The sequence below is a fragment of the Calliopsis andreniformis genome, unplaced genomic scaffold (genome assembly GCF_051401765.1).
Source record: "Calliopsis andreniformis isolate RMS-2024a unplaced genomic scaffold, iyCalAndr_principal scaffold0004, whole genome shotgun sequence".
Lineage (NCBI taxonomy): Eukaryota > Metazoa > Arthropoda > Insecta > Hymenoptera > Andrenidae > Calliopsis > Calliopsis andreniformis.
The window spans coordinates 5906517-5914320 of NW_027480424.1; positions in this window are offsets into that span (position 1 = coordinate 5906517).

Sequence of the window (7804 nt, forward strand, 5' to 3'; positions counted from 1 at the left end):
GTCAACGCCAGAAGCATAAAATACGATATAAATACAACAGCTTATCCATCGTATAAGACGAATAATTGCAACCGGTGTGAAAGTTATGGTCATTTCTATGTTCCGGGCAAACCTAGGCTTCACTCTAGGGCGTTGCTCCACCAGATCGAATAGTTAGGGCCTTAGAAGTCAACGCCAGAAGCATAAAATACAAGATAAATAAAACAGTTTTTCCATCGTGTAAAACGAATAATTGCTACCAGTGTGAAAGTTATGGTCATTTCTACGTTCCGCGCAACCTAGACTTCACCCTAGGGCGTTGTTCCACCCGATGAAATAGCTAGGGCCTAAGAAGTTAACGCCAGAGGCATAAAATACGATATAAATACAACAGCTTATCCATCGTATAAAACGAATAATTGCAACCAGTGTGAAAGTTATGGTCATTTATAATTTCCGGGCAACCTAGGCTTCACCCTAGGGCATTGCACCAACAGATTGAATAGTTAGGAGCTTAGAAGTCAACGCCCGAAGCATAAAATACCAAATAAATAGAACGGTTTTTCCATTGTATAAAACGAATTATTGCTACCGGTGTAAAAGTTATGGACATTTCTACGTTCCGGGCAACCTAGGATTCACACTAGGGCGTTGTTCCACCACATCTAATAGCTACGGCCTTAGATGTTAACCCCAGATGAATAAAATACAATAAAGATGCAACAGCTTTTCCATCGTATAAAACGAATAATTGCAACCCGTGTGAAAGTGATGGTCATTTCTACGTTCCAGGCAATCTAGGCTTCACTCTAGGGCGTTGCACCACCACATCTAATAGCTACGGCCTTAGAAGTCAACCACAGATGAATAAAATACAATAAATATGCCACAGCTTTTCCACCGTATAAAACGAATAATTGCAACCAGTGTGGAAGTTATGGTCATTTCTACGTTCCGGGCAACCTAGGCTTCACTCTAGGGCGTTGCACCACCACATCTAATAGCTACGGCCTTAGAAGTCAACGCCAGAGACATAAAATACAATATAAATACAACAGCATTTCCATCGTATAAAACGAATAATTGCAACCAGTGTGAAAGTTATGGTCATTTATAATTTCCGGGCAACCTAGGCTTCACCCTAGGGCATTGCTCCAACAGATTGAATAGTTAGGAGCTTAGAAGTCAACGCCCGAAGCATAAAATACCAAATAAATAGAACGGTTTTTCCATTGTATAAAACGAATTATTGCTACCGGTGTAAAAGTTATGGACATTTCTACGTTCCGGGCAACCTAGGATTCACACTAGGGCGTTGTTCCACCACATCTAATAGCTACGGCCTTAGATGTTAACCCCAGATGAATAAAATACAATAAAGATGCAACAGCTTTTCCATCGTATAAAACGAATAATTGCAACCCGTGTGAAAGTGATGGTCATTTCTACGTTCCAGGCAATCTAGGCTTCACTCTAGGGCGTTGCACCACCACATCTAATAGCTACGGCCTTAGAAGTCAACCACAGATGAATAAAATACAATAAATATGCCACAGCTTTTCCATCGTATAAAACGAATAATTGCAACCAGTGTGGAAGTTATGGTCATTTCTACGTTCCGGGCAACCTAGGCTTCACTCTAGGGCGTTGCACCACCACATCTAATAGCTACGGCCTTAGAAGTCAACGCCAGAGACATAAAATACAATATAAATACAACAGCATTTCCATCGTATAAAACGAATAATTGCAACCAGTGTGAAAGTTATGGTCATTTCTACATTCCGAGCAACCTAGGCTTCACTCTAGGGCGTTGCTCCACCAGATCGAATAGTTAGGTCCTTAGAAGTCATCGCCCGAAGCATGAAATGCAATAAAAATACAACAGTGTTTCCATGATATAACAGGAATAATTGCAACCAGTTTGAAAGTGATGGCCAATTCTACGTTCCGGGCAACCTAGGCTTCACTCTAGGGCGTTGCTCCACCAGATCGAATAGTTAGTGCCTTAGAAGTCAACGCCAGAAGCATAAAATACAATATAAATACAACAGTGTTTCCATCATATAACAGGAATAATTGCAACCAGTTTGAAAGTGATGGCCAATTCTACGTTCCGGGCAACCTAGGCTTCACTCTAGGGCGTTGCTCGACCAGATCGAATAGCTAGGGCCTTAGAAGTCAACGCCCGACGCATAAAATACAAAATAAATAGAACAGTTTTCCCATCGTATAAAACGAATAATTGCAACCAGTGTGAAAGTTATGGTCATTTCTACTTTCCGGGCATCGTAGGCTTCACCCTAGGACGTTGTTCCACCAGATCGAACAGTTAGGGCCTAATAAGTCAACGCCAGAAGCATAAAATGCAATATAAATATAACAGTTTTTCCATCGTATAAAACGAATGATAGTAACCAGTGTGAAAGTTATGGTCATTTCTACGTTCCGGGCAACCTAGGCTTCACTCTAGGGCGTTGCACCACAAGATCGAATAGTTAGGGCCTTAGAAGTCAACGCCCGAAGCATAAAATACAAAATAAATAAAACAGTTTTTCCATCGTATAAAACGAATAATTGCAACCAGTATGAAAGTTAACGTAATTTCTACTTTCGGGGCAACATAGGCTTCACCCTTGGGCGTTGCACCAACAGATTGAATCGTTAGGCCCTTAGAAGTCAACGCCCGAGGCATAAAATACAAATTAAATAGAACAGTTTTTCCATCGTATAAAACGAATAATTGCTACCAGTGTGAAAGTTATGGTCATTGCTACGTTCCGCGCAACCTAGGCTTCACCCACGGGCGTTGTTCCACCAGATGGAATAGTTAGGGCCTAAGAAGTCAACGCCAGAAGCATAAAATACGATATAAATACAACAGCTTATCCATCGTATAAGACGAATAATTGCAACCAGTGTGAATGTAATGGTCATTTCTACGTTCCGGGCAACATAGGCTTCGCTCTAGGTCGTTGCTCCGCCAGATCGAATAGTTAGGGCCTTTGAAATCAACGCCAGAAGCATAAAATACAATAAAGATGCAACAGCTTTTCCATCGTATAAAACGAATAATTGCAACCAGTGTGAAAGTTATGGTCATTTATAATTTCCGGGCAACCTAGGCTTCACCCTAGGGCGTTGCTCCAACAGATTGAATAGTTAGGAGCTTAGAAGTCATCGCCCGAATCATAAAATACCAAATAAATAGAACGGTTTATCCATTGTATAAAACGAATTATTGCTACCGGTGTAAAAGTTATGGACATTTCTACGTTCCGGGCAACCTAGGCTTCACACTAGGGCGTCGTTCCACCACATCTAATAGCTACGGCCTTATATGTCAACCCCAGATGAATAAAATACAATAAAGATGCAACAGCTTTTCCATCGTATAAAACGAATAATTGCAACCCGTGTGAAAGTGATGGTCATTTCTACGTTCCAGGCAATATAGGCTTCACTCTAGGGCGTTGTTCCACCAGATCGAATAGTTAGGGCCTAAGAAGTCAACGCCAGAAGCATAAAATACAATATAAATACAACAGTTTTTCCATCGTATAAAACGAATAATTGCAACCAGTATGAAACTTATGGTCATTTCTACTTTCCTAGCAACCTAGGCTTCACCCTAGGGCGTTGCTCCAACAGATTGAATAGTTAGGGCCTTAGAAGTCAACGCCAGAAGCATAAAATACGATATAAATACAACAGCTTTTCCATCGTATAGAAGGATTAATTGCAAGCAGTTTGAAAGTGATGGTCATTTCTCCTTTCCGGGCAACCTCGGCTTCACTCTAGGGCGTTGCTCCACTAGATCGAACAGCTAGGGCCTTAGAAGTCAACGCCAGAAGCATAAAATACAATATAAATACAACAGTTTTTCCATCGTATAAAACGAATAATTGCAACCAGTATGAAACTTATGGTCATTTCTACTTTCCGAGCAACCTAGGCTTCACCCTAGGGCGTTGCTCCAACAGATTGAATAGTTAGGGTCTTAAAAGTCAACGCCCGAACCATAAAATGCAAAAAAAATACAACAGTGTTTCCATCATATAACAGGAATAATTGCAACCAGTTTGAAAGTGATGGCCAATTCTACGTTCCGGGCAACCTAGGCTTCACTCTAGGGCGTTGCACTACCAGATCGAATAGTTAGTGCCTTAGAAGTCAACGCCAGAAGCATAAAATACAATATAAATGCAACAGCTTTTCCATCGTATAAAACGAATAATTGCAACCAGTATGAAACTTATGGTCATTTCTACTTTCCGAGCAACCTACGCTTCACCCTAGGGCGTTGCTCCAGCAGATTGAATAGTTTGGGCCTTAGAAGTCAACGCCCGTAGCATAAAATGCAATAAAAATACAACAGAGTTTCCATCATATAACAGGAATAATTGCAACCAGTTTGAAAGTGATGGCCAATTCTACGTTCCGGGCAACCTAGGCTTCACTCTAGTGCGTTGCTCCACCAGATCGAATAGTTAGTGCCTTAGAAGTCAACGCCAGAAGCATAAAATACAATATAAATACAACAGTTTTTCCATCGTATAAAACGAATAATTGCAACCAGTATGAAACTTATGGTCATTTCTACTTTCCGAGCAACCTAGGCTTCACCCTAGGGCGTTGCTCCAACAGATTGAATAGTTAGGGTCTTAAAAGTCAACGCCCGAACCATAAAATGCAAAAAAAATACAACAGTGTTTCCATCATATAACAGGAATAATTGCAACCAGTTTGAAAGTGATGGCCAATTCTACGTTCCGGGCAACCTAGGCTTCACTCTAGGGCGTTGCACTACCAGATCGAATAGTTAGTGCCTTAGAAGTCAACGCCAGAAGCATAAAATACAATATAAATGCAACAGCTTTTCCATCGTATAAAACGAATAATTGCAACCAGTATGAAACTTATGGTCATTTCTACTTTCCGAGCAACCTAGGCTTCACCCTAGGGCGTTGCTCCAGCAGATTGAATAGTTTGCGCCTTAGAAGTCAACGCCCGTAGCATAAAATGCAATAAAAATACAACAGAGTTTCCATCATATAACAGGAATAATTGCAACCAGTTTGAAAGTGATGGCCAATTCTACGTTCCGGGCAACCTAGGATTCACTCTAGTGCGTTGCTCCACCAGATCGAATAGTTAGTGCCTTAGAAGTCAACGCCAGAAGCATAAAATACAATATAAATACAACAGCTCTTCCATCGTATAAAACGAATAATTGCAACCAGTATGAAACTTATGGTCATTTCTACTTTCCGAGCAATCTAGGCTTCACCCTAGGGCGTTGCTCCAACAGATTGAATAGTTAGGAGCTTAGAAGTCATCGCCCGAATCATAAAATACCAAATAAATAGAACGGTTTATCCATTGTATAAAACTAATTATTGCTACCGGTGTAAAAGTTATGGACATTTCTACGTTCCGGGCAACCTAGGCTTCACACTAGGGCGTCGTTCCACCACATCTAATAGCTACGGCCTTAGATGTCAACCCCAGATGAATAAAATACAATAAATATGCAACAGCTTTTCCATCGTATAAAACGAATAATTGCAACCCGTGTGAAAGTGATGGTCATTTCTACGTTCCGGTCAACCTAGGCTTCACTCTAGGGCGTTTCTCCACCAGATCGAATAGTTAGTGCCTTAGAAGTCAACGCCAGAAGCATAAAATACGATATAAATACAACAGCTTTTCCATCGTATAGAAGGATTAATTGCAAGCAGTTTGAAAGTGATGGTCATTTCTCCTTTCCGGGCAACCTCGGCTTCACTCTAGGGCGTTGCTCCACTAGATCGAACAGCTAGGGCCTTAGAAGTCAACGCCAGAAGCATAAAATACAATATAAATACAACAGTGTTTCCATCATATAACAGGAATAATTGCAACCAGTTTGAAAGTGATGGAAAATTCTACGTTCCGGGCAACCTAGGTTTCACTCCAGGGCGTTGCTCCACCAGACCGAATAGTTACGGCCTAAGAAGTCAACGCCAGAAGCATAAAATACGATATAAATACAACAGCTTTTCCATCGTATAAAACGAATAATTGCAACCAGTTTGAAACTTATGGTCATTTCTACTTTCCGAGCAAGCTAGCCTTCACCCTAGGGGGTTGCTCGAACAGATTGAATAGTTAGGGCATTAGAAGTCAACGCCCGAAGCATAAAATGCAATAAAAATACAACAGTGTATCCATGATATAACAGGAACAATTGCAACCAGTTTGAAAGTGATGGCCAATTCTACGTTCCGCGCAACCTAGGCTTCACTCTAGGGCGCTGCTCCACCAGATCGAATAGTTAGTGCCTCAGAAGTCAACGCCAGAAGCATAAAATACAATTTAAATACAACAGTTTTTCCATCGTATAAAACGAATAATTGCAACCAGTATGAAACTTATGGTGATTTCTACTTTCCGAGCAACCTAGGCTTCACCCTAGGGCGTTGCTCCAACAGATTGAATAGTTTGGGCCTTAGAAGTCAACGCCCGAACCATAAACTGGAAAAAAAATACAACACTGTTTCCATCATATAACAGGAATAATTGCAACCAGTTTGAAAGTGATGGCCAATTCTACGTTCCGGGCAACCTAGGCTTCACTCTAGGGCGTTGCACTACCAGATCGAATAGTTAGTGCCTTAGAAGTCAACGCCAGAAGCATAAAATACAATATAAATGCAACAGCTTTTCCATCGTATAAAACGAATAATTGCAACCAGTATGAAACTTATGGTCCTTTCTACTTTCCGAGCAACCTAGGCTTCACCCTAGGGCGTTGCTCCAGCAGATTGAATAGTTTGGGCCTTAGAAGTCAACGCCCGTAGCATAAAATGCAATAAAAATACAACAGAGTTTCCATCATATAACAGGAATAATTGCAACCAGTTTGAAAGTGATGGCCAATTCTACGTTCCGGGCAACCTAGGCTTCACTCTAGTGCGTTGCTGCACCAGATCGAATAGTTAGTGCCTTAGAAGTCAACGCCAGAAGCATAAAATACAATATAAATACAACAGTTTTTCCATCGTATAAAACGAATAATTGCAACCAGTATGAAACTTATGGTCATTTCTACTTTCCGAGCAACCTAGGCTTCACCCTAGGGCGTTGCTCCAACAGATTGAATAGTTAGGGTCTTAAAAGTCAACGCCCGAACCATAAAATGCAAAAAAAATACAACAGTGTTTCCATCATATAACAGGAATAATGGCAACCAGTTTGAAAGTGATGGCCAATTCTACGTTCCGGGCAACCTAGGCTTCACTCAAGGGCGTTGCACTACCAGATCGAATAGTTAGTGCCTTAGAAGTAAACGCCAGAAGCATAAAATACAATATAAATGCAACAGCTTTTCCATCGTATAAAACGAATAATTGCAACCAGTTTGAAAGTGATGGCCAATTCTACGTTCCGGGCAACCTAGGTTTCACTCCAGGGCGTTGCTCCACCAGACCGAATAGTTACGGCCTAAGAAGTCAACGCCAGAAGCGTAAAATACGATATAAATACAACAGCTTTTCCATCGTATAAAACGAATAATTGCAACCAGTATGAAACTTATGGTGATTTCTACTTTCCGAGCAACCTAGGCTTCACCCTAGGGCGTTGCTCCAACAGATTGAATAGTTAGGGCCTTAGAAGTCAACGCCCGAACCATAAACTGCAAAAAAAATACAACACTGTTTCCATCATATAACAGGAATAATTGCAACCAGTTTGAAAGTGATGGCCAATTCTACGTTCCGGGCAACCTAGGCTTCACCCTAGGCCGTTGTTCCACCAGATTGAATAGTTAGGGCCTAAGAAG